Here is a 27,801-nt window from a genome sequence, read left to right on the forward strand (position 1 = left end):
GCCCAAACTGGGCTGGAGCCTCCTCCCGGAGTGCTCACATTCCATCTGCTTTCTGGCATGAAGACGAGGAGGAGGAGGAGGAAGGGGGCACTGGGAGGACAGGGTGGACGCACTTGCTAGTAACTCCTCTCTGTTGAATATTTATCCCTCGCCTACACCCCCCCCCCTACTTTTACATCGTCTTAGGCCCCTCCCTCTCCTTCCTCCCCTTTAGATAAACACATGCGGTGTCAAGTGTGATGAGTGCCGAGGTTTGAACGGGGCGAGGGTGGGTGGAGGGGGGGTCCCGCTCGGCCTCCGCGGCCCACAATGCATAGCTGCGGCCCGGGAGGCACGTTGCCCCGGGCGACACTAACAGGCAGAACGCACCTTAATAGAGTGGAGAGTCATTGTAAAGCAGTGAGCCGGCGCCCGGACAAAGACCCCCGCGGACCCCTGGAGAAAGGGGAGACGCTGCTCTGAAGGACCCAGGGAAGAGATGATGGGCCCTGCTCAATGACCAAGTGGGGGGGTGGGGGGGGGGGGCAATGACCAAGTGGTAGTGAGTTGAGGGTTTTATGGATTGATGGAGGACAGTGACTCCCATGAACAGAAGACGACAACTGCCAGCCGAGCTCTTCAATGAGGGGCCACAATGTGCAGACATATTTCCACCAAGCTGCTCGCTGGCCCCCGGGGCCCCCCGTCCCATGGTTTACGAGGGGCTTTTGGGGCGGGGGGTGGGGTGGGGGGTCTCCAGTTTGCTTAAGAAACACTCAAGACGGTCAATAAGTCAACAAACAAGAGGAATTGACGTGGAGTCGATGAAGACTCAAAGTTGAGTACTGTACTGTAAAAGTACTTTTTGAAATGTGAAAACACCCAAACATTCCTCACCAAAATCCACTATCAAAGGTAGTACTGCCGTCGTAACGGAGCCAGGGGAACCCCCCGTGTGTAAGGGTATAGCGCAGTACCGGAACAGGGGTAGGAATTGTAATACTCGCTCTTCTCATCCTGTTGTGCCGGAATCTAAATTATCACAATTTTAACTATTCTACTTCTGAATGTCAACAGATTATTTTCTGCCCACGTAGCAGCGGGTGGTGGAGTTTCCGGTGCAGTATCGACGCCGGAACGGAGGCGGGAGTGCGCCTGCGTGTAGGGATCGGCTACCAGGGTGGGAAGTCAAGAGAAAATTCCCAGGCAACAGGTGGAAAAGGACTGGTTCTCACATGCCATTAAATTGCATACAAAAAGCCATCGAAGCATCGCTAACGAGATCCCCCCCTTAATACCCCCAAACCATCTTTCAAGCTAATAATGAGCAATGCGCTGATCCAAATCCGCAGATCGGTCCCTGCGAACCGACACTAACGAGCTACACGGCGTCTTGAGGGGATTAACCAGGGAGATCTGGGCGGAATTGTAAACCGGCTGGCAGGCTTCGGGGCGGGCGTTCAAATCAATTAGGCGGCGTCGGCTCATTTGCATGATTTAGATAACCGAGCCGAATTAACTGCAGCGGGCTAATTGCAGCGCGGACACCCTCGCTCACGCATTCCTGCGCTTGGCGTGAGACGGCGGCAGGAAGCGGCGGGGCCATGGGAACAAGACGCAAATTTATTTATTTTTTTTAAAAAAGGGATCGAAGCCATTTTTGTATTGGTCGTTTGAGTGAGAGGGTGGGAAACTTCGTTAAGAATCAACCATGGGAAAAAGGCAATTAACAAACTAGAGCTAACTCAAATCTTGGATGTTTTAATCTAGAGAAAAAACACAACACATCCCTGTTTTATATAAAATAAACGGATGTTACACTAAATGAAATATCGCATTGTTCACAATGCTAAACAAGTCATTGCTAGCTTTAGCCAACCAACACGTCTACATGCACATAATGTGTGCTGAAAAAAGTAAATTCAATGTTCCCCTATTTCCATAGTTTAAAAAAAAGTCTAGTTTATATAAAATTTATGTGACGGAATTGACTAAGAAAGAGAAATAAAAGGATAAAGTGCTTTTTGCTAGCTTCAACAACCCTATGACAAACAAGCTAACTAAAATAAAATTTTCACAAATTGTTAGTTTTATGATAATTTGTTCACATGTCCACATTCACAACCAAAAGAAAGAGTAAATGTGGGCGTGTAATTATTTCCCGTGTCCTCATCGATAGTAATACAAAAAATAAAATAAACACAACACGGGGCTGATTGACTGTAACATTGATGCTAACGTTATTAGCATGTCCGACCAGGTCCCTCTGCTGGTCACTTATTAATATTACAGTTGATTAACCGCGTAGCAATCAATACAAGCAGCATTGCGCAACACCCTGCAATATGACAACTTTCCGTTTGTTACAAAATCAACTGCGAGGACAAAAACGGGCAAGTCTCCATTTCTGTGACAAAAATCGACTACGTAAGGGGAAAAATGAGCACTGTGGAAAGCCATCGCAGGCTTTCCGCATCCAAACGCACCCACTGACAAAAGCTTACTTAATAGCCGCAATTTTGGGAGCACTCATCGCGCGGATGCATTTACATATTTCGCGTGGCCACAAGTAGACTCTGGCGGCCTGCTTTCTCTGCCCGCGCATACGCAAGCAATCACTCGCGGGCCCATTAAATGGTAAAAGTATACTCACACAGACGCGCAAATATGCTAACCTCAGGATCTTTCTTGGTTTTTTTTTTTGTTTTTTTTTCCCCCAACACGCACACTCAAAACATCTGTAATTGATGTCCTACATCATGGAGTGGGCAAAATAGGGTCCACGGGCCACATAGGGCTCGCTCTGCTCATAAATTTTGCCCCATCAAGCACATATATTAACAAGTTTTGCAATTTATTGCATAGAATTTGGGGAAAAAGAGGAAAAAAATGCAAGTAGGCATCGTTTTTTCACTTATTTTCAAATAAATAGCTAATTACAATTGAATAAATTAAAAAAACCCACCTTGAATTACGATAATTTAGTTTTTTTTACCTCATCAACAGTAGGAATTAATTGACCTATTTGTGTCCAATATTCACTGTTACTGCTTTATTACATACACTCAGATACATTTATTTGCATACATGCAACTTCCATTGCTCGTGTGCTCCTCCATTTGTAAAGAATGGAGAAAGAAAGTAAGGAGGGGGAAGCCGAAGACACGGAGGGGGCCAATGGGGGGGTGGACGACTTTCCTGCTGACTGAATGGAACCAATTATAAATCAAGAGCAATTTCTGCCTATTATTTAGCAGGATCGCAGGGAGGGATTTGCCGGCAGCTCTCGCCGGGGGTACGCGGGAAGGGTGGGGGGGGGGGATAGGCTCAAATGTTATATGAAAACCAGACATCGGAACTTGAGATAAGACCTGGCCATAAAGTCACAAGACTCCTTATAGGAAAAGCAGAAAGAAGTGGGGGGGGGGGCGCGGGAAATTGAAGCGAGGGCTTCCTGAGAGGAGAACCAGCTGGACCAGGATTGTGGAGGTGGGATCGTCCTCCCCCGCATCCTCTTAAACCGCAGCCGCCCCGTCATTCACAACCGCGGTTGCGTCTTTCCCCGAGGAAGAATGAAATGATGAACTCAAATACAGTACGCTTATTATCGTTCAGTGTATGGAAAAGTGACTTTTTTTTTTTTTTGTCTTGTATGCAATTAGTTGGGTGACATACAGAGCTTGGCGACCATTTAAAAACGGCTGGCGTGTGTACAAGATGTCTTTAAAACTTTAGTAACTCCACAGGCAATATTTTAAGTAAACTTAACATTCTTAACTCTCAAAAGTCCAAAATAAGTCAACGACTGCCAACAAATCAAACACACGGGGCTCTATTTTCACGGACAGCGCATGTGTGGCGAGGCGCAAGTGCCAGCAGATCCGGAGTTCACGCCAGCGCGGGGTCTGCCAATTTGCCAGGCTGCTCCGCACCGAGCTTGACTTTTCCGAATGAGAGTGCCCCCCCCCCAAAAAAAAATAAATAAACAATAATGAGCGGCCCAAAAGAAGCAAATTGAAAAAAAGTATTCATTCGAGACTACGCCAAAGTCTCGCCCAAAATGTTGACGTTTCAATTTCATGTCAACATCTTTTGAAATACTGTACACGGCAAAGTCTCAAGAAAAAGCAAAACGCGGCCTGCTAAGCCGATGTCTCGCTCTCACGCTTGATGCTGGCCGGCTGACAGGAGAGCGAAGCGGAAAATTCCAGCTCTTGATAACCCTGCGGGGTGGGGGGGGGGGACAAGCGTTCTTCTGCCCGCCGAATTCATCGTCTCTGCCGGTCTACATGTGATTATCGGTTAACATCCTCGGAATGCTGCCCCGGATTCCCGGGGCGGGAAAGATGACATTCCGGCATTTTTTTTTTTTAAAAACAATAATCCAGATGATGAGGTTAAACAAATCTGTGTGAATGAGCTATTAGCGGGTCGCTAACAACAGCCCGTAATCTCTGTCCAAACATCGAGTTTATACACACACAGACTCCTATTGGAGTGGATTAGCGAGCAAACAAGCAATGTGTGCGCTTGCAAGTGTGTGCGAGAGGGTAAACTTCATGAGACAACAAGTTCTCAAACTTTTTGTGTCCAGGGACCCTTCACAGCAGACCCCCCCCCCATCACTATCCCTGCATAATCTCAACACTAATTAATCAGAATTTCCAAATTATGCTCCCCTGCCAAAGGGATTAAATTTATTTTGGGAGAAAAAAGACAGCCGTAATATAAAAAATATATATATATATCTTTTTTGTCACGTCATTGTCCAAGCCGTTTATCCTAACAAAGGTTGCGGGAAAGCTGGAGCCTATCCCAGCTAGCTTCGGGCGAAAGGCGGCCTGCGCCCTGAACTGGTCGCCAGTCAGTCGCAGGGCAGATATCGACACCATCACTCAGCGGGAATCGACCCCGCGCTGCCCGCACCAAATGCAGGCGTGTGTACCACTAAACTATCAGTGACTCTTTTTATATTTTTGGAAGGAGATAAAATTATGAGAATAAAGGTGCACCCTTGCATATTCACGTTTAAGATTTTGCAAGTTCAGCATTTTGGACATTTTTTGGGGACAAACTATCCCACATTATTTGTGGAAACTCCTGCTGTATTGCAGTGCCCCCCCACCCATGGTCATTATAAGGCAACGTCAGTTATTTTCAGATTCGTGCAAAAGATAAATCATAAATGGTAGGCTTGTGGTCCCTGATTTGAGACCCCCCCTCACCTTAAACGCGTGGGAAAAAAAGTTTCCATAAGCCAGTAAGAGGCACCTGGAGCGGCAAGGGATTTCTTCCCGATTGACGGCGGCGCGTTTAATTAGCCTCAGAACCCCCCTTTGCCCCCTTGTCCACCCTCTCAATGCACTCCAAGCTGGCAACGAGGCTCAGGAGTGGATGTGGGCAGAGGTATGGAGCCCCTTCCCCCCCAGTCCAGGTGTCCCTCTGTGGATGGGCAGAGATGGGCAGGGGACCCTCAAAGGGGGGGCACAAAATATACAGTATAACGAAGTACACTTCACACCTTTGTTGTCTCCACACACTGAATTTTTCCACCAATGATTTGCCGGCAAGGCCAGGCCAATATCCAGAGACCCTTTCAAGCAATAACCAGACTACACTTTAATAAAGTTAAAAACAAACAAAAAATGATTAACAGATGTATGATTTTTTTTTTTCCCAACAAGGCAGATTTTGGATTTTGTAACTCATCCTTATTTAACAGAAACTAGAGTTCCGTTCCGGCTATTTGTTTCCGCCCAGAAGGACCACACAGGTAAAGGCCCGAGCGAGGAGCCCCCGACCGCCCTGACTGGACGCCCCGAAAGCACCGAAACCGGCTGCTTTGGCCCGCACGGGCGTCCCGCTGTTGCAGATGAAAGCGAGCCCTCAAGGAAGGAGTTTTCCTTTTCTTCCACTTCTCTTTTGTCGCCAATGTTACACCCTCTCCAACCAGGGTGGGCAACTTAGAGCCTGTGGGCTTAAAACCGTGCCACGCAAAACTGAAAACCATTTCACTTCAAAAGGAGCTGTGGTGAAAAGCCCCAAAATGCATAAAATGCTCATAATACACAATAACATAACTACAAGAGTGATTCTCAACAGGTGGGTCGGGTGGTAAATAAATGAAAATTGTTTTACGTCTCCTGTGTTCGAGTCCCGGTTTTAACAAGAACGGATAAAATGAATGCTAACAATTGCCCTGCGACTATTCAGCAAACTGGTGATAGCAATCAAGCTCTTCTGCATATAAACAACAAACCAAATGGTTCCCCGGCCCAGATCCACGCTGACAGCCTCCGGAGCGAGTCCTCTCGGACTCGACGTCTGTTTTAACGGGGGTCCGCTCGAGCGCGCCACGCTGCACAAAGTTACGGCACAATTGGCGACAGGTGAGAACACACATTTGGAAAACGGCGCTCGAGTGGCCGCTCGCCAAAATACACACCGTTACATTCCTTGACAGGCCAATACTAACAGTTTCTCAAGAATACAGGAAAAAGGCTCGAAATTAAAAGTCATTTCACACGGGCAGCCTGCGCTGCTTTGCTCAATATGTCCGATGATGACAATAAGTGCATTATATCATGAGCCAATGGCAGTGGTACACTGGTACCTCGGTTTTCGGACGACAATTTAGACATTTTTTTTTTTTGCTCCTGTTTTCGGACGAAAATCGGTACTCGAACGCCCTGACCGGCCGACCCACGACGATTTGTTATTGTGAATTCGAACGCGCCCCTGAGGAAAAAAACGGAATGCTGCGTAAAACTGTCGACTTTAAAAAGGATTCGATGGCTGAATAAGAATCTGGCGCGCGTATTTTCAGAGGTATCGAGGGAGTACGACGTGGTGAAAAAAAGAAGTGATGTTGTTAAAGGGGCGACCGTGTCGAGCAAGCAGAGGCCACAGGTCTCAAAAAGTTGCTTCTTATTCTAATAAACGAGCAGCGGTTGGCTGGGGATAGTGTTGGCGAGGAAGGGATTTGCGCCAAATTTTTTGTACGTTACTTTCTGTGCAAGTAAAAAACTGTTTTTTCCCCCCCTCCTTATTGCTTGTTTAAAGTTATTCTGCACTTTTGTTGATAAAAAAAAAAAGTTTACAAGGCTAGGGGCCGAGTTGTTTTCGATACGGCAATGCACTCCTAGCCTAGCATACTCTACTACTAAAGCATACATTTTAAGCAAAAAATAAATATATTTCTTAAATGATTTAATTTTATAAAGTATTTAAACTATACACGTATATCCACTACAGAGTTTATTATCAGGCACAGCTATTACAAAAATAAGACGCTTAAAAAAACTATTTTTTTTAGGCCTGGAACGTATTATTTCATTTTCCATTCATTGTAATGGGAAAACACGCTTCGGATTTCGAACATTTCACTTCTCGACCGGCCTTCTGGAATGATTGCGGTCGAGAACCGAGGCACTACTGTACCTCACATGATCATTTCCTTGATGTTTCCATAACTTCCTGTTTCAATCATTCCTTTTTGTCGACGTTGAACTGATTAATTGACTAAACAGTCGCATTGGCGTTTGATGTTTGGAGACGGCTAATCGTAAATCACGCGTTTTTGACATCTTGTCTTCAAATTGGCCAGTTTACAGAGGACTAAGTACTGGACTCGACTGTCCACGGCCGTTGCCCGAAGATAACACTCTGTCACAAATTTCATAGGTCCATGTGGATCTTAGAGTACGAAAATAAGACGGTTTTGGATGAGAATATCGCTTAGCCCCCTTAGCTTCGGCTGTCGCGATCACAGCCCGTCTTAAAATATTCCTACCAGCTGGAGCGTGGAAGAATGAGACGGCGGCGCAAAGTTAAGCTTCGTCTTTGTCGCCAGACGTTCACTTGGAAAATATGCAAGTCTATCCACAAAGACAAAAAAAAAAAAAAAAGCACAAGTCAGATAGAAATAGCGAAAAACACAAATGCCTTGTTGCTGTTTTTTTTTTTAAGCCTGGCCACGATGTCCCATCTTACAACACACTCTTGCAACATACTATGGAGACGAGAAAATCGCAACGACTTCAATGCAACGGTCATCAAATTGGCGTCAACTTGGAAAAAAAATACCTCTAGTTGTTCAAAACCCGAGTGTATACTGTACGGCGATGTTGTGGCAATACATAATGATACCCGAATAGGGAATAATAAAGGTCTCCTGTATTAAAGAGCGAGAAAGGAGGCACAATATTTTCATAATGTCAACTGCTGGAGTCCAAGGTTTGATTTTACAAGGGAAACTGCAAACAAAAGAGGGAAGTTTAAGCTGTAAACGTTCTGGCTGCATTAACCGCCAACCTCAGTGGCAAGCAGCAATGATTTATGCATTTGTGGTTTTTTTTAATCACTGGCGCTGATAAACAGGCCGAATTTCAACCGGGTCCCACCGCACTTGTCAGAAGCGATCAAGAGAAAGACAATGCGTGTCCCCCTTGCGCCCTCATTAGGGTCGCGGGTGAGCTGGTGCTCATCCCAGCTGACTTTGGTGCTGGTGCGGCCACCGGCCAAATATGCACAAACGGGCCCTCCACACTCATGATCGATTCCAAAATCTTCCATCTTAACCCTGCTCCCAATTAGATGAACTTCTTGACGTTCAATCCGTGTGTAATTGATATGTCATTGACACGTAATGACAACGTGGATGGGATGCTGCAAAACACTTCATCATCACCCGTTCGCTGGGCATCACGTGACCCAAAGGGTATTGATATGATTGGCCAGCATCAAGGCAGGATCCTCTGCACATGCACACAACATACAGTAGATGCCAAAAAAACATCCCCTCAAATCTCTGCGGGAGAATGGTGCGTTCAACGCGCGCAGGGACAACATAGTTTCTCCACAGAGGTCTAGCAGACGTCGTACGTAAACCTAGCAGAGCTCAAACGTGTCCGCGTGTTCCCCCAACGGTTGGAAGTGCACAGCCTGCGGCCTGCGCAACGTGCAAAAAAAAGCAAAATTACACCGTCAAAAGGCGATTATCAGTCACAAAAAGCACACGCGACGTGTTACTTTCGGGTCCAAAACACGTTGAAACGTATTTAAAGTGCCTAAAGCAGAGCGAAAAATCACTCGTGGGGCAACAAAGTAGTGGAATAAGCCGAATTCACATTTTGGCAAAGCATATAAAATACACGATTCTGCGCAGTTTTCCATAAATCTCCATTGATGCGCTGGACTAGCACGTTTAGAAACTACACAAACGCGATCACGCTAACAAGCGTGACCAAGCAGCAACACGCAAAACATCACTTTTCCAGTTTTTTTTTTATCAAATTACACACAACTTTAGCAACCATTTAACGTGTATTTTAATTCAAAACGAGTAACGTGAAGGATCCAAACTCACCGAAACTGCTCGATTTAGCGCTTGCACCTTTTTTTCCCCTTCTCAGCAAAGCAATTTTCTACTCGACTTTTTTTTTTGTGCGTGTAGTCCTCCTCTGTCACAAGAAAAACAAGGGAAGGGGGCTTGAAAAAAAACCGTCTTCTCCTCCTTATTCTTCACTTGTTCTTTTTTTTAATTTACTGCGGCGACATTTGCTCTGCTTGCTCCCCCGGAAAAAAAAAAAAGTTTCTCACACTGAAAGTTTTTTGGATGACTGAGCTCTCAAACAATTCTTTCCTCCATCCCTCCTACTTTTTTTTTTCGTCACGCCTTCCCAGTCCTCCCATTTCCCAAAGTAGGAGGAGGAACCTCAACAATGCGGGCACTGGACACCCCCCCACACCCCCCCCCCCACAAAAAAAAAAAAAAAAAACCCACCACCACACCACATCATAGTACTACTGCTCTACCAACTGCGAACTAAAACCAAGCAATCCAACTCACTGTTTAATGGAGTTTGTTTATGTTTTGTTTTTTTTTTTAAATTCCCAAGACTACGGTGTCCTGGAAGGTGCCAAAATAGGACATAGCCCCACCACCACTTCCATCCCCCTGATTTGGTATGCGCAGAATTTGTAATGACCCCCCACCCCCCTTTTGAGGCCCGCAGGCCCTCCAGTGCAGCTGTGCTGTTGTGGGTCACGTTTTTTGAACTGTACAATACCCCCCCCCACACACACACACACCCGCCGCCGCCCCCCCCTACACACTTTTCTACTACACCGATCGCAGCCTCCCCGTTAACCGCAACTCCTTCGTTTGTAATCCTCCCTTTTACTCAGCACATGTGGAAATGGAAGCGAGCGTCCTGACTCAGTTCCGTCCATTCGTTTTCTTTGTCGCTTATCCTCACGAGGGTCGCGGAACGGATCAGCGCACGATACAAATGTGTCGATAAGGTGTAGTAACACAGATGTGACACATCACGCTATCCAAGTATATGAGAAAAGGGATTCATCAAGTATCATGCATTTTCTTAGCCGCTTATCCTCATGAGGGTCGCGGGGAGTGCTGGAGCCTATCCCAGCTGTCAACGGGGCAGGAGGCGGGGTACACCCTCAACTGGTTACCAGCCAATCGCAGGGCACAAAGAGACAAACAGTCACACTCGCAATCACACCTAGGGGCAATTTAGAGTGTCCAATGAATTGTTGCATGTTTTGGGGATGTGGGAGGAAACCGGAGTGCCCACCCGGAGGAAACCCACACAGGCACGGGGAGAACATGCAAAAGGCCACAGAGGCGGGTCCGGGATTGAACCCGGGACCTCGGAACAGTGAGGCCAACGCTTTACCAGCTGCCCCACCGTGCTGCCCCTACTTTTTAATAAAAAGTCTATGTTCGTGTAGGAAGTCAAATGTCAAATGGTATAATCCATTGTTCTGTTTTTAATTCCAAAAAGGAAAAACGTTTCCCAAGTCTGTGGCGACAGAGCGGGCCGCTGCCACGAAAGTGGAAACTGGGGGAGTGCAATCGCGGGGAGTGACACAGCTGTCGGGGGGCAAAGAGGAGTTTTGTCGCCACGGTAACCGAGTCAAACAATGAGCCAGGAGACATCTGACACAACATGGCCCGAGACCCTCGAAGGACGAGTCCGCTCCGCTCTCCGTTCCGTTCATAACAACGATCATAATCATCTGCATGACAATCTGCCGCCGCGACCGCGGTGCATGCTGGGATGGCGGCCCTGCCGGGAGAGAGAGCCATTTTGGGGAGGCGGTGTGCAATGGGGCAGGGCCTCTGGGGGATGCAGCGCCTTTAATGGGCCTTTCATGGCCGGCCCACAAAGCCCTTTGTCCCCCGCTAATTCATCCTGCCCAGCATGGACAGCTAGAGCGGGGTGGGGAGCGGTGCCGTGGAGGGCTTGTTTTGAATTGGGCGGGGGGTCTGTCCTCTTGCTGGAAGAGACACGTAAACAACATTGGCAAAAAGCCGGCGCTACCTGGTCAGCCGGGGTTCAATGTTACACTCCGTAATCTCCGCTTTCCTGCACTTGGCCCTCAGGCTCACTTACCGAGAAGTATTTGAAGTACTTCTTCCCGGTACTTAGTCCGATGAGGGTGTTTCACTTCAAAATCTCAGTTTCCCTGCACTTAGCCCAGAGTCTCCTCTTGGATAAAATGGACCTCCTTAGTAAGAATAACAGGAGACTTAAAGTTTGCATCCTTACCAAGAGTCTCTCCCTAACACACGGACACACACATGCACAAATTTGGATTCCAATAATTAGTGTTTTGGGGTGTTATACTCCACAGTCTCCGCTTTGCTGCAGTGCTCCACATTTTTTTTCTCTCCATAATGTTCTCCTCGAAGATAAAACCTTGTTGCTGAAAAGTAAATACAGAAGAAAACCTTCACAAACGAGAGAAAAAAAAAACTTGTGGAAATAAAGGAAAAGTTATGAATGGGGAAATTTTTTTTTTTAATTTTGTTGCTGTGACCAAACAGCCACAAAAACAAAACCTGCTTGTTGCTGGTCATTAATCTTCTGTCGAAGCTTACGTTACATCACTGAGTCATAGAAAAATTAGTGGCTTTTATGCCATCTGCATTTTCCCCTCATGTTTTCGCTTCAATTTCAAAACAGTGCACGCGGTTTGTGCGGGTCGACGACATGTCTGTACGTGCGAGTCGTCGCGTCACGGCTCTTCCCTGCGAACGCTGCGGACGTGGCTTTTGTCATCGAGATGCGAGTTCGTTGAAGAAGCCGCAAGTTAGACTCGCTGATGACATCATGAGAGGAGCTGAAAACACGCTCGGCGGGATCGTGGAGACCGCGGCGTATTGTGAGCCCAAAAGGACCGAGGAAAGTCAAAACCACACAGCACTGAATACATCGGTTGTAACAAGGTCAACGAACAAACAATGGAGGGTGTGGGGGTGTCTCCTGATGAGACTAAGGGCAGCAAGAACGCTAGGCACTGCAGCAAAATTGATGTTATGTGGCGCATAACACTGAAAAGAGGACTAATTATTGGGAAGAACGAGATTCTGCTGTACAGTATTTACCTCTCAGCAAGGAGACAATTTATCCAAGAGGAGACTAAGGGCACAGTGAACGTATAATAGTTTATATGACAATACCCCATAACACAAAACTGTGTGGTTGAGAGATAACGACAAATGACAACAAGAGAGGATTATGAATGTCCAGTATCTTAACTTTATCTGAGAGGAGACTAAGGGCAGAGACCAGCAAAACAGAGACTGTGGAGCAGGATGAGTTTATCCAGTATGCACTTCTTCGCAGGAAGCCACATTTTATTCAAGAGGAGACTAATTCTGGCAAGAAAGAGCAAAACCCCAGCAAAGTGGAGACTGCGGAACAATATACAGCAAAGATTATATAACAATACACCATAACGTCTGAGAACATCTTATCTGAAAGGAGACTAAGGGCAGAGAGCAGCAAAACAGAGACTGTGTAGCAGGATGAGTTTATCCAGGATGTACTTTTTCACAGGAAGCCACATTTTATCCAAGGGGAGACTAATTCCAGCAAAAAAGAGGAACACCCCAGCAAAGTTGAGACTGCGGAACAATATAAAGCCAACAGGACTACTTATTGGGAAGAATATGTTTTCCATGTTTGCATATTCACTTCTTGGTAAAGAAACAGTCAATCCCAGATGAGGGCCAAGAGCAGGAAAGCGGAGATTGTGGGATATATCGTGTTATAATTGAACGAGAGGAGCTGCGAACACAGTGGGTCGCGGTTCATATCCTAACGACAGGCAAGACACTTAATCAACAGGTGTCCTTCGGCAAGTGGCGTGTCGGAATAAGCGGGATTAATGAAGCATGATGGGAGGTAGAGTCAACCAACGGCGTAGCGGCCAAAGCTTCACTTCCTGCGTACGCCTAAAAATAAAACCCGCGTCAGCTGAAAAAAAAGTGGAGCAAAGCTGGACGACTCATTTGTCTTTTTCGACGTTTTGCTCCATTCCTAAATGTATAAAAATACCCCGAAGAGCTCATGGGAAACTGTCCGAATCCTCGCGGAAGCGTGTGCGTGATGAATGGGAAACGTGTCTCGCCTTCAAATGAAGTATGGCTCCGTTTTTATTTTTATTTTAGAACAAAATCTTTTGGAATATTTTAAGAAACTGTAGAAGTGTGGGACACTGAAATGGATTTTCAAGACAACCATAAATATCAGACAGATGAATATTGATATTTGACGCTTGTGTATCTATGTTGTAGATCTACTATCTTCGAACATTGCATTATCTATTTATTGCTAAGCCCGCTATAGCTAGCACGCCATCACAGAGAAATGACGAAGGAAAATCTCGACAAATATTTGCGAATACAGTCTAACCATTTATCTTTCACAAGTGAGAAATGAAGTGGAATGTCTACAAATGTCAAGAAATTTTTAAATCCACCATCTGTTGCTACGCTAGCCCACTAGCTATTGCAGAGCAGTGACAAATTGTGATGAAATAAATGTCAACAAAAGTGTAGAAAACCCCTTTGAAAGCCAAAAAACAAGGCCAGTTTAAGGGAAGGTATACATTTTTGTGGTCTTTTCGTGACTTAAATTCACTATTTTTATCTTAAAACCTGGATTTTCCAGACAACAGTGTACGTCAGACCGATTAATATTGATATTTGACGCTTGCGTATCTATCTTGTAGACCTACTATCTTAGAACATTGTGTTATCTATTTATTGCTAAGCCCGTTATAGCTAGCACGCTATCAGAGAAATAACGAAGGAAAATCTCGATGAATGTTTGCGAAGACACTCCATCTGTTTATCTTTCACGAATAAGAAATGAAGTGGAAAAACTACAAATGTCAAGAAATTTTTAAATCTACCATTTATTGCGAGGCTAGCCCACTAGCTATTGTAGAGCAGGGACAAATTGTGATGAAATGTCAACAGAAGTGTAGAAAACCCTTTAGAAAGGCAAAAAAAAAAAAAAAAAAAGCCAGTTTAAGGGAACAAAGGAATGTATCCATTTCTTGCTGTCTTTTCATGACTTTAATACACTATTTTTATCTTAAAGTCGCCTCCTAAGTCCTTTTCAAACGGAGACAAAATTGCGTAGCACGAGTCGAGCGGATATTGCACGGGACCTCTGTGGCCGTTGCGTCGTGGAAGAAGAAGCTTAAAGGATGCAAGGGGGATTACGCTTATGAATTTTTTGGCCCGTCGACGTCGGCGAGCGAGGAGAAGAGTCGAAAATGAACGGCGGCCAAACAAAATGACATCCCGCCGTCTCCACGGGGGGGGAGCCGCTAAGTGGAGTCATCGTGACACATGCGCGGAACTGTAACTCACCCTGAGGTCCGACCCCACCTGAGCTTGGATGTGTGCCTCGGCAGCACAATCGCACTGGAATGAGAAAACACACACACACACACACACACTGTAAGCCTTAATAATGGAAGGAAACTGAACAATAAAATCTCCGGATATGAAAAGTTCCCGAGGCGATGACACGCGGGTAAACTCAAACATGCTTCACAGGCATGAAAACGTGACCGTGTGTGTTTTTGTGTACGTTTTCTGTGTGTAGCTCGACCAAGGAATGAGGGGTGGGGGGTTCCTTGCATACAAATCCTAAAGGGACGTTAAAAATGTTTCAATCATCACATGGGATAATAGTGTAATATTCAAAACAAAATGTCCTTTTCATTCAAAACAATTATGTTGTCACTGAACATAAACATATTTTTTTTGTGTGTGCTGAAACTGATTCACAACCTGTGCGATTGGCTGGCAACCATTTCAGGGTGTACCCCGCCTCCTGCCCCGTTGACAGTTGAGATAGGCTCCGGCACTCCCCGCGACCCTTGTGAGGATAAGCGGCTAAGGAAAGGGATGGATTGATTCACAATGTGATTAAAAAAGTGTGTTATGATGAGTTGAAGTGCATATAAAGTTTGTGGGAGGGGTGTTATAAAGTTGAAAAATGTTTTACATGGTCACTCTACATTGCAATTGGTCATTTTATCGCATAAACCTGTTGACAACTAATACAAAAAGCCAATTTTGTCAATAGTTTTTATAAATATGAAACCCTAGCATACAGTTGAGTGGTCACGTGATGGTACAAAAACATTGGATTCACAGTACTTTTTCTCAGTAATGAATAACAAATTGACAAACTTCTGGGTCGGGTCGGAATTAATTCTGAACGATTTGTTCAGCTTAGTTTGGTATGTTCTGATGTAAAAGAAACCGTTCTGGTGCTTTTGTCAAGAAGAGCCGTAAGCCTGGTTCCGTCTGGCGTCTGAGCCCCAAGCATCATCAAGCGTCGTCGTCTGAAAAAAAAAAAAAAAACTTGTGAATTTATATCCCTAATGGCATGCACCGCGCTTCGCCTCTGTAACCGGGTCCAGATGCGGCAGACACTGGTAATTGGACCTGGAGCCAGTTAAATCCTAGGCCTGCTCCGCTCGCCACCGCAGCTGCTCGGCCCACTTTTTCACTTTCATTTTTTTTTTTTTTTTCCAAAAGTCAATTTTTATATTCAGACTCAGTGTGTGGCTGTGTGATGTTTGGTCTCAAGCAAAGGTCAGGGGAGGTCTGATGACGAATGGACGGCAGAAGAGGGCCGAGCGGTAAAGTTACGGCCCGAGAGCCGGTCCGGGCCAAAAGGCCCAGTTTGTTGTATATCACGTGTGAAGGGAGGAAAGGCGGCGAGGACTTTAATGCGGGGAGCGGGAATATTCCCATCGCTCCGTGATGAAAAACACAGAAATGCACGACTAGAGACGACCACAAAGTATCCCACCGGGCGTCCAGAGAGCTGTCAAGGTGGAGGGAGTGATGAACAGTTAAAAGTAGCAATCACCTTTTGTACAAAAGCAAAAAAAAAAAAAAAAGAACTACCTAACTAAAACTAGAACAGCTGAACTTTATTTGGACCTCATCAAAGGCACTCTCACATAAATTTGAATGGTCCATTCTGAAAACAACCACATCCCCGCTTCGTGTCGACGAGGGTGTGCACACTTGTGCAACCGCATTATCTCAACTTGTTCCTTTCCTCTTCCCCTCTGGAAAAGATTTCGCTACACGCGCATAAATAGCGGACATGGTCGGCATGAAATAATAGAGGCTAACGCACCTGGTTTTACCATCCAAACCGGACTCGGACGTCTCCATCCTGCCCCCCCCCCCACTTCTCTTTCCCTGCGCTATCATCTATCTCCCCTCCTTCCCTCTTTCCATCGCTCCCTCTTGGACTTCCTGCTTTCCAGTCTGCCAGACGGTCGTAATTAACAAGGAAAACGATAGTCACCCCCCACCCACCCCCCTCCTGGCCCTCGGGAGCCCTCCACACTGGCCTGTGTGTGTTTCTCGGCGATGTGCGCGCGTACGTGCGTGTGCACCTCCAGACCTGGCCCACGGTCCCCCTTCACTCAATGAGTCTTTATATTGGAAGCCGAGCTCACCCCCTCCAAGAAATACACACCCGGTGACTTGCAGGCAACATAGCGTGGCCTGGTATCCAAGAGAAATAACAAAAAAAAAAAAAACAACAAGATGGCGCTGTGAGTTCCACATCCAACGTTTGCGTTTTCCGTACCTTCTCCGGGGGGGGCTTCAGGGGCCGATCCCAGATCAGAGCGAGCAGGCGGAGCCGTCTGATGAGGAGCCACGATACACCGATGCTATCTGTCAGTCACAGCCGGAGGGCGGGACTCGGGGTCTGGACGGGGTCAGAGGCCCCCCCCCCCACCGCCCCTCTCCTTCCTTATCTAAACAAACAAACAAACAATGGATCCTCAAGAGGCCTGCTCGCACAAAAACAGATTGTGCAACATCAAAGTGACAGCCAAACGCACCAGTTTGGAATTATACCCCCCCCCCTTCAAAATGTGGAAAAAAATTGATCAACAGATATTATGTGTGCTGTGCAACGGACCGACTTTGTTGAACTTTCTAACAACCCGTTTTTGAGACTTTGGTTCAATTGTCAGTTCTCCACGCAGGTATTTTGACCCACTCGTTCGACATGGACACCACCAAAGCGTTGTTTTGTTTGCAAAAAAAGAAGAAAGAAAAAAAAACATGCTGTTCATTTTCAGTTGCGAGGCCACAATGTTTCCCCGACGCTGCTCAAGGGGCGGTGGCGGGGTTGCGCGCGGCAAACGTTGAACGTCGCCCAACGCCGGCTTTGAGAATGTCACTTTGACAGAAGCTTTTTTGTTTTTTAAGCCCGTGTGTGTGTTTTTTCCCCCCCATACGCAACAAATCATACTGTATGTGTCGAATATTTTCCAAAGCATGTGGGAAACATTAAGATTCAGGGATCATTTTAGCCCCCCCCCCACCCCTTCTTCCTCGCCTCTTTTTTTGCTTCAGTCAGTCGTTTCTCTCGTTGGGGAATTCACAAGCACATCAATCACTACGTATGAGTAATCTTGAATAACAGAGGGAATCATGCTACTGATATTATCGCAATAGTACTGAGTGATATGACGTGAAAATCGATATACTGGAAAAAAAAAATAACGCGTACCGTGAATACATCATCCGTGCGACTCAAACGGATGGACGCGCGATACAAATGTGTCGATAAGCTGTTGTAACACAGGTATTACACATCCTGATATCATTAAAACCAATGTAACACTAAACACAGTTGCAACATTGTGTTTAAATACAATTCAAATGTACAGAACATAAATATTGTAGGAAAAATATACCTAAATAAATGTTTTGAAACAAAAAGTCAAAGATGAAATGGCAATACATTGAACTGAAAAGTTAAATACAAGTGAATTGTTGTTAGGGCAAGGATTTTTTTTCATGTCCCCACTAGAGGGCGCATACCACACTTTGAGAATCCTTCATCTAGTTACGGTGCAATATATTCATAGTACAGTTATATACTAATAATACATCCAAAGATGGAGAATTTGCTTCTGCACACAATTTTAGCTAAGCATAATTGGGGAAAAACAATGAACGTCAAAACTGGTGTGATTTATATCGTGATAGTGTCAACACAGACAAGAATAAAACCAGCAAAAAAAAAAAAAAAAAAAAAAGTCATGTTTTATAAAGCATTTTGATTTCGTGCGCATTCATGTGCAAGCTGCAGCATGAGCGTCGTGTCTCCGCGCGTGTGTGTAAATATTGTGTTGCGCTCCAATAGCGGCTCTCGCAGTAGCTGCACGCTCGGGCTGTTTATTTTCTTTCCTGGACGGACGACTTCTTATCAAATAAGCACACGCCGCCTTGCACGGCCCACTCTACCCTGTCGCGGGATGCCCCGCCCACGCACCCCCCCCCACCCCCACCTCCAGTCAATTAATGACTGACATCTCCTCGGACCACAGATGTGAAGTGATGCGAAGTGGCGTTCACTTTACTGCCGCTATGTCGATACAATTGACCCGGAAGGATTTCATGTGGGTTATGTGTCGTAACATAGATATGACACATCATGATATCCAAATATATGAGAAAAGGCATTCATCCAGTACCATCCATCCATTTTCTTTGCCGCTTATCCTCATGAGGGTCGCAGGGAGTGCTGGAGCCTATCCCGGCTGTCAACGGGCAGGAGTCGGGGTTACACCCTGAACTGGTTGCCGGACAATCCCAGTGCACATAGAGACAAACGGCCGCACTCACACAGGGAGAACACGCAAACTCAACACAGGCAGGTCCGGGATTGAACCCGGGACCTCAGAACTGTGAGGCCGACGCTTTACCAGCTGATCCACCGTGCCGCCCAATATTTAATCATCTCATCATATTTACAAACTAGTTTTGGAATCAGAAATCAAGGGTCGTGTGTTTTTCAACTATTCACGTTTGGTCACACAAAAATGCTTGTAATATCTCAACTTTATCATTTCTGCTATATGACAATTTGTGGTGCCGTGGTGGTTCACTCTAAATTGCCCCTCGGTGTGATTGTGAGTGGGGCTGTTTGTCTCGAAGTGCCCTGCGATTGGCCGGCAACCAGTTCAGCGTGTAACCCCACCTCCTGCCTGTTGACAATTGGGATAGGCTCCAGCATGCCCTGCAACCCTTGTGAGGATAAGCGGCCAAGAAAAAAGAATGGATGGATGACAATCTGAAATTCTGGTACAAATTTTTACAAGAATCATGGAAATTGACACTCTAGATTTGGCTCCGCGGGGCCACATAAAAATCACGTGGCGGGCCAGATCTGGCCCCCCGGGGGCCTCGAGTTTGACACCGGTGACGTAGTCGCTCACGTCGCAAAAATCGGAATCAGCCCGGTTGTGCACAAAAACAAGATGTCAGCTGTTTCTGAGCGGACGAACGCGACGAAAACTCAAGCCTACCTGACTAAGAAAACACATTTATTTCGATTTTTCGTCCGCAATCCATAACTGGAACCACCTGGCCATTACGAGACCCCCCCCCCCCCCAGGAACCCCACCCGCCCTCCACCTCCGAGCGATATGTTTACGTTCACATGCGATCGAGTCTCCGAGAAGACGCTGGTGCGGCGCGTTGACATCACGGTGCGTTCGTGTGTGTGAGTTGTGAGAGTAAACAAACACGGTGCGAAGGGGACTCACGTGGCGTTATTATCAGAGCTCAGAGAGAAGACAAACTGTTTTTTTTCCCCGCTGCTTTGATTCAAGGCTGCCTCCGCCTCGCTTTCTGTGACCACACACACACGCACACACACATACATAATTCAACATGTGGCTCTCATCATTGGATTATTTTTAGATGGTTTAATCACTTGTGATTGCGCTTTTAGCATCCGCACGCACGCACACACACCGGCGCTCATCAATGATATTTGCCCATCCTCTGACCTAATTTATTGGGCGTAAGGGGGAGGGGAGGTCAAAGGTTTTCCACGCAAATTTTTCTTGATTGCAATCACGGTCACTTCTGGTGATTTGGGGCGAGATCCGATCCCCCCCCCCCCCCTGATTCCGAGGAAAAGCCGCAGAATAAAAAGTTTGCCTTGGAGGTCGCGTTTCGACCCACCCCGAACAGACACACGGGCTTGTACAGTATGCATGCACACGCACACAACTTGCGGCGTGGTGAGGCATTCATCCTCCCTCCACCCCCCCCCTCCCCCAACCCTCCCCCCTTCTCTCTCTCACTCACACACACAGTGAGTTATACACTCATTAATCTGGGCAGACTCAGGAAACCACTCCAGTAATCTGGCCGAAGGCCCGGGGATGGAGGGAAGGGGGGGGAGTGATGTTGGGGGGGGGGGTCAATCAAAGCTGGCGAGGAGGAGGAGAGAGAGCGAGAGGATCAAGGAAGAGAAAGCAAAAAGAAACGAGAAAGGAAAAGAAAATCTCCTTTTGCAGAGGGGAAAAAAAGACTGTAGGAAACAAGCTATTTTTCTGCAGGGCTGAAAAGTGAAGAACATGTAAATCATCCCAAAATGCATCTTAAAATGCTCATATGCAGACTTATTATTTATAAAAATACATTGTCTACACATGAGGTCATTCCCATTTATGGATTTGCTGTTTTTTTTTTTTGTCAAAACATATATTTCCTTAGCGTGCCCATTGTTATCGGAGCAGTGCTCCAAAATTGCCCCCATCCATCCATTTCCTTTGACGCTTATCCTCACGAGGGTCCCAGCTGTCGACGGGTACAAACAACACACACACACAAAACAAACCAATAAAAGGTTCTGCAGGAGGATCAACGGGGTCACCTACCGCAGACCCCCCCCCAACACGCCCCACTCAAATACAGAAAATGCGAGCATTGATGGTGCGGGCCGAGTCCAAGCGGCACATGTTGCTGATTAGACGCCCCGCAAAGCAAAGCCAACCTCTCAAGACGGGAAGCCGTTCCGTGCCTTTCGCTCCGTTTCTGTGCCCGCCGCTAACCCATCGCTCTGATTAGGTTGCATGTTTGAAAAAAAAAAAAAAAAAAAAGGAACCAAAAAAAACCAGCCAGATTTCTGGGTGGTTTTGAAGCCTTCTATTATCCAACACTGGATCCCTTTCAGGAAGTACAAGATGGAGGGATTTTCCCTCCCCTCTTTCATATACAGCTAATTTCTGGAAAATGGGCCTCAAACGTCCAACAAAACTTGACTAGATTCAGCCCATTGGGCATCTCAGCCACTGGTGCCAAACTCAAGGCCCGGGGGCCAGATCCGGCCCGCCGCGTGACTTTATGTGGCCTGCGGAGGCAAATTATGAGTATGAACTTTCCAAATCCGTACCAAAATATCAAATTGTCATATAATAAATCATAATGGTGAGATATTGCAACCATTATTGTGTACCCAAGCATCAGCAATACGTTAAAAAACATTAACCTTGATTTCTAATTTCAAAACTAGCTCATAAATTTCACGCGTAAATATGAGGAGGCGATAGATTTTCAGGGTTTCACAGTCATAACAGCCCTCTGAGGGAAACCGTAACTACAAAATGAGTTTGATCTAAGCTAAGGAGCGACACCACAAAAGTGGCGTTTGGGGGGGGGGTTATGTGTGATACCGCCAAAGAAAGGTACTGCTGATGGTAAAAGGGGAAAGTGTGACGATTTTTCCACTTTTTTCGGGTCACGGGCGAGCTGGTTCCCATCTCAGCTGAAATCGAGATAGGGCGAGAAGCTCGTTCATCCGGGAGGGGCTCAGTGTCGATCCGCTGATCCTCCGCGTTGAGAGGAGCCAGATGAGGTGGCTGGGGGCATCTGATTCGGATGCCTCCGTGACCGCCTCCCTGGTGAGGTGTTCCGGGCACATCCCGCCGGACACGACCCGGGACACGCCTGAGAGACTATGTCTCTCGGCCGGGTTGGGAACACCTCGGGATCCCTCCGGAAGGGCTGGAAGAAGTGGCTGGGGGAAAGGGAAGTCTGGGAATTCCCGCTGAAGCTACTTCCACCGCGACCCGACCCGGAAAAGCGGTAGATAATGAATGGATGGATGGATGGATGAATAAATATTGACTCAATCACTCCAGTGGATGTTTACATCTGTCGACCGTGTTTGTCAAGCGCTTGCGCAGAGTTTCTGCCCGAAGGTCGGGATTTTTAGAGGTGCGAATCAATCGCTCTCCTCCCTGTATCTGCCGCCAACGCATCCCGAGCCACGCGGGCCGTCGCCTGAGCCCAAGTGCCCATTACGACGCCGCAAAGGCCCTTATTAAATGTATATATAGTCACGCTTCAGACCGTGAGACGGCCGGCCGAGCGCTCTCGGAGGCGGGACGGGAACGGGCCCAATCCAAAACGGCCTCGGCCTGCGTGGGCGGGCGGGCGGGCGTTTGGGAGAGAGTCGGCGAGGCTGCGTCGGGTTTTGCTGTACCTGTGCCAGCACCGGCGGCGCAGACACACACACACACACACCAGTTCTCATTAGAAACATCTCACTTTGGACCGGTGGTGTTATTTCAGTGTTTGTAGTTTGTTATGGGAGTGTGCATGTGTTGGGTGGTGGTGGGGCGGGGGCAGAGTGTGATTCCAGATGTGTTTTTTACAGCCCTGGCAGGGATGACGGGCCTTGTAAAAAAGCCGACAGGGGAGAGGAAAGAGGGCCCTCAGGAGTGGAACCGGGAGAGGAGTGTGTGTGTGTGTGTGTGTGTGTGTGTAGAAGCACGAGGTGGACCTGGTGGTATTGTTCAGGGGTTTTGGGAGAAGTTAAGTACAGGGGCAGGAATGAAATAGAACAGGGGGGGGCTGCCAAAATAACGCCTCCGCTTTATTGGCTCAGGTGTGCCGAGCTGCGGGCATGTGTGTGTGTGTGTGTGTGTAGCACATAAAAAACAAAACATAAAAACATGAGACGAAGATTCTGAGGGAAAAAATTGAGCATAACAGAACCAATTTAGTGTAATTTAGGAAAAAATCTGGCTTCGCAGTTGAATATCGGTAATACTGTACATTTTCAGCACAAAATAAATATATTTCTTTCATGATTTATTTATATAAAGTGTTTAAACTATACATGTATTTCTACGATGTAGTTTATTGTCAGGAAAAGCTAAAAATAAACGCTTAAAAAAATACTTTTTAGGCTCGGAACGCATTATTTCATTTTCCATCAATTGTAATGGGGAAAGGCGCTTTGGATTTCAAACTTTTCACTTTTAGAACGGATTGCGCTCGAGAACCGAGGCACTACTGTGCTTTTTGTGCTACGGCGCTCGCCATAATTATCCCAGCTGACTTCGGACGAGAGATGACATACATCGCCAGCTGATTGCGGCCCACTTATGACAAATAATTTATACATGTTTACATTCACACGCACGAATAATTTAGTCACTGAACCGAGTACGCTCGTTTTTGAAAAGTGGGGGGAAAAAAAACTACAAAGGAAGGCTGAAGCTGGGATTTGGACCCAGAAGCTCAGAAATGTGAGACACACGCTAAGCGACGGTCCATCACGCCACCCCAAAAGTTCGGGGCGGGGAGCAAACACGGCCGACATTACCGTGCGACACGGTTCCGGGAGGGCTCCCCGCTGCGGCTCGTTAGGTACGCTCGTTTAATACGCGGCTGTTTTATGGCCGTCTGGCTTCAAAGAGCGACTCCGCGTTTCATGTGCGGCGTACCTTCTGGAAGGGGCGAGAGGGGCGGGGGAGAGCCGAGGGAAGGCGGCGAGGACGCGGGGAGCGATAACAGCTGCGAAGGGGACGGACCCGAAAAGATTTTGTTGCTGTTGCCGCTTCACTACAAAATTAAAAACACAAAATAAAATAATGTTATTTCATTTCAAGTCGTCCAGGCAAACATTTCATTTTTATCTTATTATGTCAAACTTTACACAAGCACACAAATAACATCATAAATTACCATTTTAAAGATTATTGCTACACTTTCTAGTTATGTCGATTATTGTGTTGTTGTAGCTCTAAAGTATAATTCATATGTCATACTTACTTTGTTGCCAGGATGCAGCAGCCAATCATGTTGCAGCGAGGCGTGTCCTCCCTAGAACTCAAGTAGGGATCATGTACTGTCATTCTTTGCAGAAGATAAAGAATATAGCACAGATATACATTTTGGATTATTGTTTTTCTTTTAATTTCCTGATGATGGCTATTTTAATATACCTCGTTTTGTGTTTTAAAATGTATTTACCTCACTATGTTTCTTCATTCCACATAAAACCTGTTGGCCTTATTTGGGTTTGTTGGGTTCCTGCAGAGTGTGGGGCTTCTCTATTAATGTTGTCATAACATAATTGTAAACGTGTGTTCTACTTGGGCTGTCAAAGCACTTTGTGAACGTGTTTTTAAAGGTGCTATATAAACTGTAATGAGTACGATTAAATAGTGTTATGTGATCTGTCTACATGTGTTGCTGCACCGCTTTTGTTGAAATATGAGTTATTATAGCGTATTAACAGCAACATAGATGCTCATCATCGCCTATGTTAGCATTAGCTTTAAGATGGCAGACTCAAGGCGAAGCTACCATAATACTACCTTTTTGTGTTTGACAGAAAAATGAAACTGATAGTAGAAATAAACACGAAGGGTCATTTTAAGACAATATTTCGGAATTCTGTTGTATCTCAAGTTTGCGCTCAGTCAACCCACTCTTATCTCAAAACACGTGTAGCTTGGGTCAGACGTATCGCAAGGCGCCGTTGTACAAGGTGTTTTTCGTCGCTTTTTATGTTTATTTTGTGACGGCGCAACATGGTGGCGAAATGTGTGCGCGCTCACTCGCTCTCGTGTAATAACCCCCCCCCCAGCCCGCCTCCGCACCCCCACCCCGCCCCAAACCCAAATCCTCGAGCACGCCAGCACCTCCAGGTTCGGAGAGTGAGGCTTTCTGTGAGATCAGAAACAGATGTGCACACACACACACGCTGGCAATGTTTCAGAACCAGCAACAGGATCCAGCCGGAGCGACGGCCCAGCGTGACCCTGAGCTTGCTTGACCTGGTCCAGCGGCACCTCAGACAGGAAAGGGTCCGCAATTGGCTTCAGCTGTGACCCTCGCAACCCCCCCCCCAACACCACCCCCACAAACGCCCCTTCTCATTAAGACAAACTGTTTTCAAAGGCAACGCCACTTTTACTACCACTAAAGCCAACACTCCCGCAACCCCCCCCCCCCCCCGAGAGAGGGGCGGGGGGGGGGCTGCCGCCAAATATGGAGGTATGAGGAACGGAATGAGAAACGAGTCGAAAGTGGAGCGATGGGGTGCAAAAGGGAGGGATATGATGGTGTGTGTGTCGGGGGAAACAAAAGATCAAGATGAAGGGGGAGAAAGTGAGTCAGAAAAAGGGCAAAGTGTAAAAAAATGAAAATAATAAAAATCTAGACCGAGGTGGGACAGCGAAGAAAGGGAAAAGAAAAACCAAGCATATCACTTGCAGCTGTTGCACGGCTCCCAGGATGCACTGCGACCTGGCGCACGGCTCTTTTAATAAGACAGGGTGGTGTCACGGTTACGTTCGCGTCGAAACATTCACTACGGCAGCTTCCAGAGCGAAGGGGGGTCGGGGGGTCGGGGGGGGCAAAGATCACAGCCGTGATAATGAAGAATCAGAAACAGAGCTGTTGCATAGTAATACATTCAGTTTGAAATTTAGTCGCTATGACAACGGAGTAAAAACAGGAACTTAATCAAACAATCCACTCTAAAAAAATGTAGAAAATGCTATTTTGCAAATTTTTTTTTTTTGCTTTGACTTGCAAGGACAAACTTGAGATACGAGCGGCGTATGGTGGCAATCACGCGACTCAACGCACTTCACAACAAGCGACGGTTCGGTAGAAAAATAAAAACGTAAATATTCCTCTAAAGAGAAGCTTCAAACTGTTTATTGTGACTAAAAGTTGAAGTTTGCTCTCAGAGCATGCTATCATAATGCTAACATTAGCGTTAGGTTAGCATGCTAGCATAGGTATTCTGGAGGGAAAGTTGTCATAACGCGTCAGCATGCTATCTTAAAACTAACATTAGCATTATGCTAGCATAGATAATCTGAAGGGAAATTATTTTGTCATAAATACACAAGTTGTAACTACTCTGACAGCAAACATCAACTTTTCGTCGAAATATACCGCATTAAGCTTCTTTTTAGAGGAAGATTTACAGTTTTTTTTTTTCTGGCAAACCGCCGCTTGTTGTGAAATGAGTTGAGTTGCGTGACTGCCATTAGCGTTAAGCTAGCACGCGAGCATAGGTATTCTGAAGGGAAAGTTGTCATAACGCGTTGACTGGTTAAAAGATCGTTACCGTGTTATAACACTTCAAGCAATGCTATATGAACACAAAGGGTATATATAGCCTATTATACATACATAACAAGAGAGAGACAATAAATGTTTGATCAGTTATAAATTAAAAACCCTGCAGCGTGAATTCTGAGTGGAAAGCGTCCGTCAGTGTGCCTCCCCCAGCGCCGCCATTTGCATATTTCACGTCGCAACGCCAAAGAAAACAAACTCCACAGCTCTGGGAGTGTGTTTGTAAGTGAGAGTGGCAGGGCATGCTGAGGTAGATTAATAACGGCGCTCACAGGGAGAGAGGTGGTGGAAGCGGTATGGGGGGGGGGCCCCGCCCATTCAGGGCTGACTGATGTGCATCCCAAATTGATTTATGAAAACGGTCTTTAATCAATTAAGTGTGGAGAAAGAAGGAGAAAGAGCACATCTCAGTGGGGGTAAATTGGGGGGGGGGGGGCAAACTGCAGAGAGGAGTGTTGGAAACGCAGCGGGAACGTGTGTGAATGACGCTCTCTTTTTTTTTTTTTTCCCCCGGAGGAATGTGTGTGAGGGATGCCAGAGCGGGCCACAGGTGTCCGACACGCTGGACGCCGCGTTTTGTACCGCAGCCGGAAAAAGAGAGGAAAAAAAAAAAAAAACAAAACTCTAAACGTTCAATGCCGCTGATCCGAGCATCCATCATGGACTGTGAGTGTTTTGTAGTGAAAGCAGTGGTACTAAACGCGGGTTACGCTGTTTGTACCACTTGAAAAATGTGCACGGCCATGTCGATAATACAAATTAACATAAACTGATTGCTCATCTGCATCTTGAAAAACTCTGATCAGATTATGCCGCAACATCACATAAATCCGACATAAGTTTTTAAAAAAAAAAAGGCATAACGTTATGAGAATAATGCTTTAAGTATTTTTTTTAATTCACTTCCTCAAAACAGGACGGCCTCCCCTTGTTAAATGTTGGCTTAAAAATCATATTACGACCTCATCTTGAAAAAAATGGTCATTTGTGTGATGACGTTTTAACAAATTGTATAATGTAATGACATTAATGTGATACATCATCTGTATCAACTTCCATGAATTTTTGTTCAAATCTGTACCAAAATCTCCACATTTCATAACAAACGATGACGAGATTCCAAACATTTTTGAGTGAGTAATTTCTGATTCCAAAACGAGTTCCTAAATTTCACGTGTAAATTGAATGATGGGTCAGTTCAAGCTTTTGATGTTTTCACAGACATAATGGCCCTCTGACAGAAAAAAGTGCAA

General features: G+C 46.1%; 1 protein-coding gene across 4 annotated transcripts in view; it reads right to left on the bottom strand.

Annotated features, from left to right (window-relative positions):
• boc (BOC cell adhesion associated, oncogene regulated) overlaps positions 1–17,098 on the bottom strand; it is a 35,032-nt gene extending 17,934 nt beyond the window's left edge. The window contains exons 1-4 of one of the 4 annotated variants that reach the window (XM_061805157.1): positions 16,932–17,098; positions 15,579–15,660; positions 15,101–15,205; positions 14,675–14,728 (exon numbers count right to left, since the gene is read on the bottom strand). The gene's annotated coding sequence lies outside the window, so the exon portion shown is untranslated. Of the gene's footprint in view, positions 1–9,346; positions 9,657–14,674; positions 14,729–15,100; positions 15,661–16,931 lie in introns of those variants that run through there. The other 3 variants (XM_061805156.1, XM_061805155.1, XM_061805158.1) reach the window with 3 other exon arrangements.
• Between the last annotated feature and the right edge of the window lie 10,703 nt (positions 17,099–27,801).

This window comes from Syngnathoides biaculeatus, chromosome 19 (genome assembly GCF_019802595.1).
Source record: "Syngnathoides biaculeatus isolate LvHL_M chromosome 19, ASM1980259v1, whole genome shotgun sequence".
In the NCBI taxonomy this organism is placed as follows: Eukaryota; Metazoa; Chordata; class Actinopteri; order Syngnathiformes; family Syngnathidae; genus Syngnathoides; species Syngnathoides biaculeatus.